This window comes from Barbatula barbatula (genome assembly GCF_947034865.1).
Source record: "Barbatula barbatula genome assembly, chromosome: 10".
NCBI classification, from domain to species: Eukaryota; Metazoa; Chordata; class Actinopteri; order Cypriniformes; family Nemacheilidae; genus Barbatula; species Barbatula barbatula.
The window spans coordinates 23,595,266-23,602,651 of NC_136773.1; positions in this window are offsets into that span (position 1 = coordinate 23,595,266).

The window sequence follows — 7,386 nt, forward strand, 5'->3', positions numbered from 1 at the left end:
GGGCCTCTTCTTAGAGACTCAACGGGTCGGTGGCACAAACGGTGCAAAATCAATGACCTCAAAAGTGTCCAAACATTCATATTCACTGGGACGGGTCCAGCTCTCTTCACCTCTCCACATGTGGCTGTGTTCAAAGCTAAAGAGACAAGCTTGGAAGAGATTTCAGGAGTAAATAAGAACAATACACAGTCTGTGGAGGAACAGAGCTCTGCATTATTCATCACCCACCTCGCCTCCGTTCTTTAAGCTGTGTTGAACTAAAGAAAATGAATCACAAACGTTTGTGCGCTTATGTTTATATGGAACTCAGGTGAGCGCATGCGTCTAGTTTCTCTATTCCATCGATTGGTGTCAAATAATCTGCCACGGATCGCAGTGCACAATCCGGTTATTCACATCAGCTACACAACATACTTTCATCCAAGAGTGTATTCTAAGCGTTTAACAAAACATCACAAATATGCGTCCAACTAGAACCCAGACAGGCTATCCCACAATGCATTGTGAGGAGACAACTCTGTGGCTGTGTCTCGTTTCGGAAGGCTGCGTCCTCCGGAGGTCTCATTCAAAGCCTGCTACGTCATCATGCGATCTACTTTCACAAGAATTCGGAGGACACTTGAGGTGCATCATTCGTTGCTAGAGATAACCCACAATTCTTTGCGGCGGCCAACGTCTGTTTTTTTAATAAACGGCAGCAGCTGCATCGTCAATCAAATATGCAGTGGTCGTTTTTTTTATCTTAGCGGGCAGATGTAATAAATACGTTTACAAGTATTTAGTGATTTTTAAATGTTTTTCACAGTAAGGCAAATCGTTTTCTTTTGGCATTGTTTAGGGTAGAAGTAACCAGCATTTTACCTCTTAAAATCGCGTAGAAATCACAGGTGTGCGAGTTCAACGTGTTACTTCCTGTTTCCTTTTCTGCCAGAATGTCCTACGAAGGACGTCTCGTTTAATTCTAAGTCGAGAATCCTCCGTACTCCGAGACCTCTGGAGGACACAAGGACTTACGGAACCACACACGGTGTTTGTGAGGGAGACTACAGGTCAGGGGCGATTTTAGGGTCAGAGCTTTAGGGGTGCTGAGCACCCGATGAGCCCCACTGCCAAAACCCACCCTCTTTTCACACAAAAACAAAAAATTTGTCTATTGAAAAATAACTTAATCATTTCAACATTGATTGAACTAACTCCAAAATCCAGATTCTTGTAAAATATATATTTTTTTAGAATAACATTTCTTACTCCAAGTTTTAGGGGTGCTGAGCTTCTTTTTAGGGGTGCTGAAGCACCCCTAAAAAGGGTCTAGCTACGCCCATGCTACAGGGGGATTGAGACAGACACGGACACACAGATTTTTCACAGTACAGCACGTCAACCCCAAAACATGTCCAATGCCTCATGCCCATCTCAAACGCTCGAAATCCCCTGTATGCTCCTGGTTTTAATCGTCAGCTTGTTCCTGCCAACTGAATGTCTGTCGGCTTCAAAAAGCCTATGAAGGGATCCATCACCTTATCCTACTGTCAACCTAAAGCTGTATGGGTCTCTCTCTACTCCTGAACACAAAGAGAGATACTCCCCAATTTGTTTGAATTGTTTCCATACAATAAAGATTAACACAGATATCTTTAGCAGATATAACCTCTGGAAGGAATAAAACTGATGTTACAAAATGGAGGGACATAATGATATCATCAAGATTATTGTGAATGAGATGAACAAGGTGTGGCCCATGAAACATACCCTCCGTTACAGACACGCACGCGCACAAAGTTCAAAAGAAACTAAAGAGGGCAAGTCTGACTGAAGTCCACAATCACTCGCTCTCATATAACCATTACCAACAGAAGAAACCTGGGTGTGATCTTACAATCTGAAAGAGAGACGAAAAAAGTGAAGTATCTGTGACACATCAGCCGACCTGAACTGATATTCGCCAAAACATATTCTGTGAAGTTTGAATAATTCGAATCAATCTGCGCTTAATATGGACAATTTCAAACCCTGCAACTAAATACAAACGTTTTTGCCAAAATGGATATGAAGACGACATTGCTTGTTTCATTTATGATCCCTCGGTCCTGATGTCACAAACTGAGAATGTGAGATTCTTGACAATGTCAAGGAACTTCTGGGGGACATTTTGTCCAAAAAAAACACACAGACGTACACTCGTACAGACGCATACAGACACAAAAACATAGACACACGCGTGCACGCATCAACACACACTTCTCGTCTGAGAAGCAGGGAATCCATGACACAGCTGTCTCCATCCCCCAGCTGTCTGACTCCTCCCACATCAAGCACAATACTCGGAGGTGTCCATCGCCATGACAACCTGCTGAATAATGCAAGGCATGCTGGGAGTGAAACTCTCCAGTGGACACATTCTCAGATGTATCATGCTTTTCCTTTTCATTTCTGAACAGTTCCTTCGTTGAATAGCTCGTCTTGTTGTTCAGTGAAAATACAAGATCATTTGTTTTCCAATAATTTTGTTTTTTGTTCATTTGTTTTAAGCATAAATGCAAAAACAGGTGCAATTTGGCAAACAAAGACACTCATTCGATTCACTTTGCCATTGTTGCACGGTCTCTTTAAGACTTCTGTATGTCAATGACCTCTGTTATTTTTGGCTAGACTGTACCTGAGGTGTGAAGCTTTAGTTTGCTTCTCAACACTACAAGCCTTTGTCATGAGGCACAACTACAGCAACAAGAAAGCCTTCATGACAAAAGTCCACAAACTCTTCATTTACAGTTCGTTATGTAAGGATAATGCACAGGTAGCCGGTTGCTTGTACATTATCCCGATTATTACACGACTACTTGCCACATGAGAACAAAACTGGACATGAAAGGTGAATTTGAAATATTTTACCAGCTCGTTTTTACCGAATGCAGACCTTCCGTGAGGAAAAGCCGTTTACTTTAGTTGGAAACGACGTTCAACGACACGAACAGATTCGGTTCAATCATTTGTAAATATAACGTCATATATGTTATTAAAAGACATGTTTATGTTCAACTTGTCAAACCACCTGTGAAAATGATTAGCTGCATGCGAGTTACCGTGTGTTATTGGTTGTGAGCGGTTGATATCTGGGAATAACGAACCTGGAAATGTTGCGACGGGCCGATCAGAATCAAGCATTTCAACGAGCCGTGTAATAAAAGACGAGATGTTAGAAGTCACAAGATCTTGTAAATCTCTAGCAGCTTCCTCACATCACACACGTGACTTTAATTCTCTTAAAACAAGTCGTCTTCCGCTGAATCTAAGCTTTAAAACACCTGATAAATCATAACGGACAGTGTTGCGACTCTTGACTTTAAGCTCATCTTTGCTCAAATATCATCCAACAGATAAAAGCAGACAACTGTGTTTAAATTTGCAAGTCTCACTTCTGGAACAGATTAAAAATATCAATGACTTTATGATGTCACTCAGTCATCCATTAAGTCAAGCGATGTGTAAGTGAAACTTTCTAAATGTTCACTAACAAACAAATGAGTTGTTTGCTTCGTGATGAAATTATAAACCTTATGACTGAAGTTTTTCATCTGAACAGGAAGTTAATCAAATCAACCAATGACTGCTGAGAAGACCCATCGGGTGTGTGATGCCCTTGAGTCACGCCTGAACACATTTCAGATCAGTGCCGGATGTGGATGTTTTATGACTCGTGCTGCGTGTAGAAATTACAAGTCCTAAAGGACCCGTGACTAAACTATGAAAGTTGTAAGTCATCTCTCAAATAAGAAGAAACTTATTTAGATCAGACGACTCTCACCAATGATTCCAGCAGAGATTCACACGAAGCTCAACTAATGATGTGAAACGCTATTAACCATAAACATACAAGCACACGACAATATATTTTCAGTAGATGAAATCGTTGAGCACAAACACACTGGTGAATCTGTCTGACAGGAGAGGAGAGGCGAGACACTGAGCGAGAATCAAAGATATTTTTAGCAGGTGGCATTATTATATCATGACACAGACGTAGAGATGTTTCTAGGAACTATTTTAGGTCTGGACGATATATTAAAAGGATGAAAATAAGCACAGATTTCATGTTATATGCAGCAGTGAAACAGGCTTTCAGAAGATGTCAAATTGAAAAACAACACACACCGCCGGTCATTAAAGAGACAGTTCACCCAAAAATGTCATCAATTTATCGCCCTCTTGTCATTTTAAATCTTTATGACTTTCTTCCGCAGAACACAAAAGAAGATATTTTGAAGAAAGTTTGTAACCGAACAGCACTGGACTCACAATCCAGTTTTATTGTATGGACACAAAACCACACTTAACATTCTTCCAAATATCTTCTTTTGTGTTCTGCGGAAGAAAGAAAGTCGTACAGGTTAAAATGAGTAAATGATGACTGAATTATTGTTATTTTTGGGTGAACTATCACTTTAACCTCAACCTTGTGTTGTTCCTTTCTTTTATTTAATACAAATTACTCATAATGTGTAAAAAAACAAGCAATGTTATAAAATTCCTTTTTTCAAAATAAGAGTCTATATTTATAAATATGTTTTAATGTAATTTAATGTAACTTAAAGCATCATCTTACAATAAATCACATTATTTTAAGTATATATATTTTTCGTCACCATTTATGAAATTTACACTTATAAAGAACCTTTAAATGAGACATCTCACAACTGCAACAAGATAACAGTAGCTATATATAATGACTATTCCCAGCTAAACCTAGACATATTTAAAATAAACAAAATCTTCACATGAACATAAGAACAAATAACATTTGGTGAACAGCCAACTAGGAATACAAGAAATTGCTACTGATGTTTACAGTCAGTAACGGCCAAAGGACGTGAAATACGGTCTGATGAAGTGGAACAGAAAAAGTGAACGGGCCACGGCTCATTTCTTCAGAACCCGTTTTTGGGTTCCTCTGCTGAGATGTTAACATAAAGTGACAGGTAGTTATTATATAATGATAAAAAACCCAGAGGAAAACTGGGTCACACAAAACCCGTACACTAAACCCATGAACCTTTAAAAGGTAAAGATGCAGTCCAGTTTAAAAACAACCACGATGAAATATCCCACATGCAAACCCTAATGTATTATCAACCTGACAAACTTTATAACATTTTACTCTTGCTAATTCTACTGTTGTCCATCTGACCACTGACACCGTCTGGTCAAAACATGCGAGATCAAACCCCTCCTGTGGCCTCCCTCCAAACTCTCTTTCTTCAGATGTGACATTAAGGTTTGCACATTTCTTCCTCACAGCAACGGCACACAATCCTGATTCAGAATCAGCGGCGCTGTAAGCGACGAACACTCCACATTCTTTCTTTTGTTTTTTAGACTCGAGAAGAGACCTGAAAACAGAATATTCTCTCAAGCCCGCAGCCCTTCACACAATTAATAGTTTTGTTGCCTTCACCTCGTTGGGTACTTTGGTTCTACTAAAACATAGGCCTGTGTGCTTTCTATATATACAGTCATCCATCTAGTCTTATATAGCTCTGAAGCATATAGAGATCCGAATATTTTCAACGTAGCAACGCCCTGGCAACCACTCACAATACCACTGGCTGTTTTCTTCAGAAGCTATAAAAATTGCATCAGTATAGGGCTGGGTGGAGATATATCCTCCAATTCTCATGCTCAGTTTTTCAAGGAATTACGGTTAAATGCCGCCACATCCAAAAGCCAGAGGGCGCTCTCGCACAGAAATCAGAATATAGGACACATAAGAAGAACGATTTACTCACACAGGCTGCATCCGATATCGCATACTGTAACAGCACGTACCTATCGGCCGTTAAAACATTACGTTTCGATATAGTATGGCTGGGAGTAGTATGAATACATGTGGGACATACTGCGTCCGCCATGTTTTATGGTCATGTGACCCGCATGCCTTGACCTATAACGTGTTAACAACAACCTACACGAAAAACACAATTTAGTCACAAGACATTCATTTATCGGCACATTAAAAACAGACGTCCGTCTTAAAGTTTTCCGCAATAATTATCTGATTTACTTTTAAATGTGACCGTCGCCCAGCTCCCGTGGCATCATGGGATAGATAAGTGTCAATCCGATCAACACTCACAAATCTCGGTGGAGTAGTACGCCATTTGGGTATTCTATACTGTTTTTTGCAGTAAACCTCTATACTGAGGTTTCGGACATACTATTCATGACTCATACTCATTTTCGCATACTTATAGTATGGAAGTAGGCGACTTTGTTGGGACGCAGCCATAGTTCCAGGAAATGTCAACGATCATACTATGTTGCTGTTCTTCAAAACCTTTTTAGGTATTTTCATGATAATAATGTATATTTCATATGGTGATGTTTGACGAGTGTTGCTTTTTCAAATGCACTTTATAAACTATTCAATCTCTCAGCGATTTTGGGTCGAGCAATACTTCCCTAAAATGAGACGTAGTTCATGGAAGAGCTGTGCATAAAAACCGGAATCCAAGCCTTTGCGATTTCTGAATCTCGATATATATCGTCCCAGCCCTGTAATATTTCAAATCCTTCGTGACACTATTGCTAAATATTTTACAAATTCTTCTTAAACCTTTAGTAATAATTCCATTTTCTATTCATATTTATTTAAAAGAAAATAAATATTATAAATTGATGCAATCTTGCACGATTAGCTTATAAATTACAAAATTAATTGAAAATGTTTTTACTTTTTACTCAAAGCTTAAATTTCCATTCCAAACCATAAACTGCAACGTTGCTCGACACATTAAACAGCGTGCCATACAAACCAGAGAAACACAATGCACATGATCCTGACAGGAGAAAATCTTTTGTTCCAGAAGTGGCCATAAAAATGATCTTAACAAATCTGGGTTGATCAGAAAATACATAACAATATGTATGATGTCAGAGCATCGGTTGTGGTCCAAACGCACATCTGGAGGGTGTGTGAGGGGGACAGGGGTGGGTTTTTTTCTCTCCTCTGTGTTTTGGGATGATAAACAGGGTGTTCCTGAAACCACATGGTGACGTGTGGCCCAAGGGTGTGTTCATTTCAGAATCACCGACCCCCACAGCACAAACCTAGAATCACAATCAAATAATCTACACGCCACAACTGTAAATATGCTTACATCACACCTACACGAGGAGCGTTTCAGCACACTACACCAACACATACGCCATCTTGCAGCTAAGAATAGCCAGTAAATGATGATGACAACATTTAAGGAGCGTGAGAGAGTGATCGATTAAAAGCCACTTCTGAGTCGCTCCACGTTTTTGGATGAAGCAAAAAGAAAAGATTCTCATGCCGTGTTTTTGTTTTAGTGCCGTCTGCCTTTTCACTTTACCTTTCCAACGTGTGGG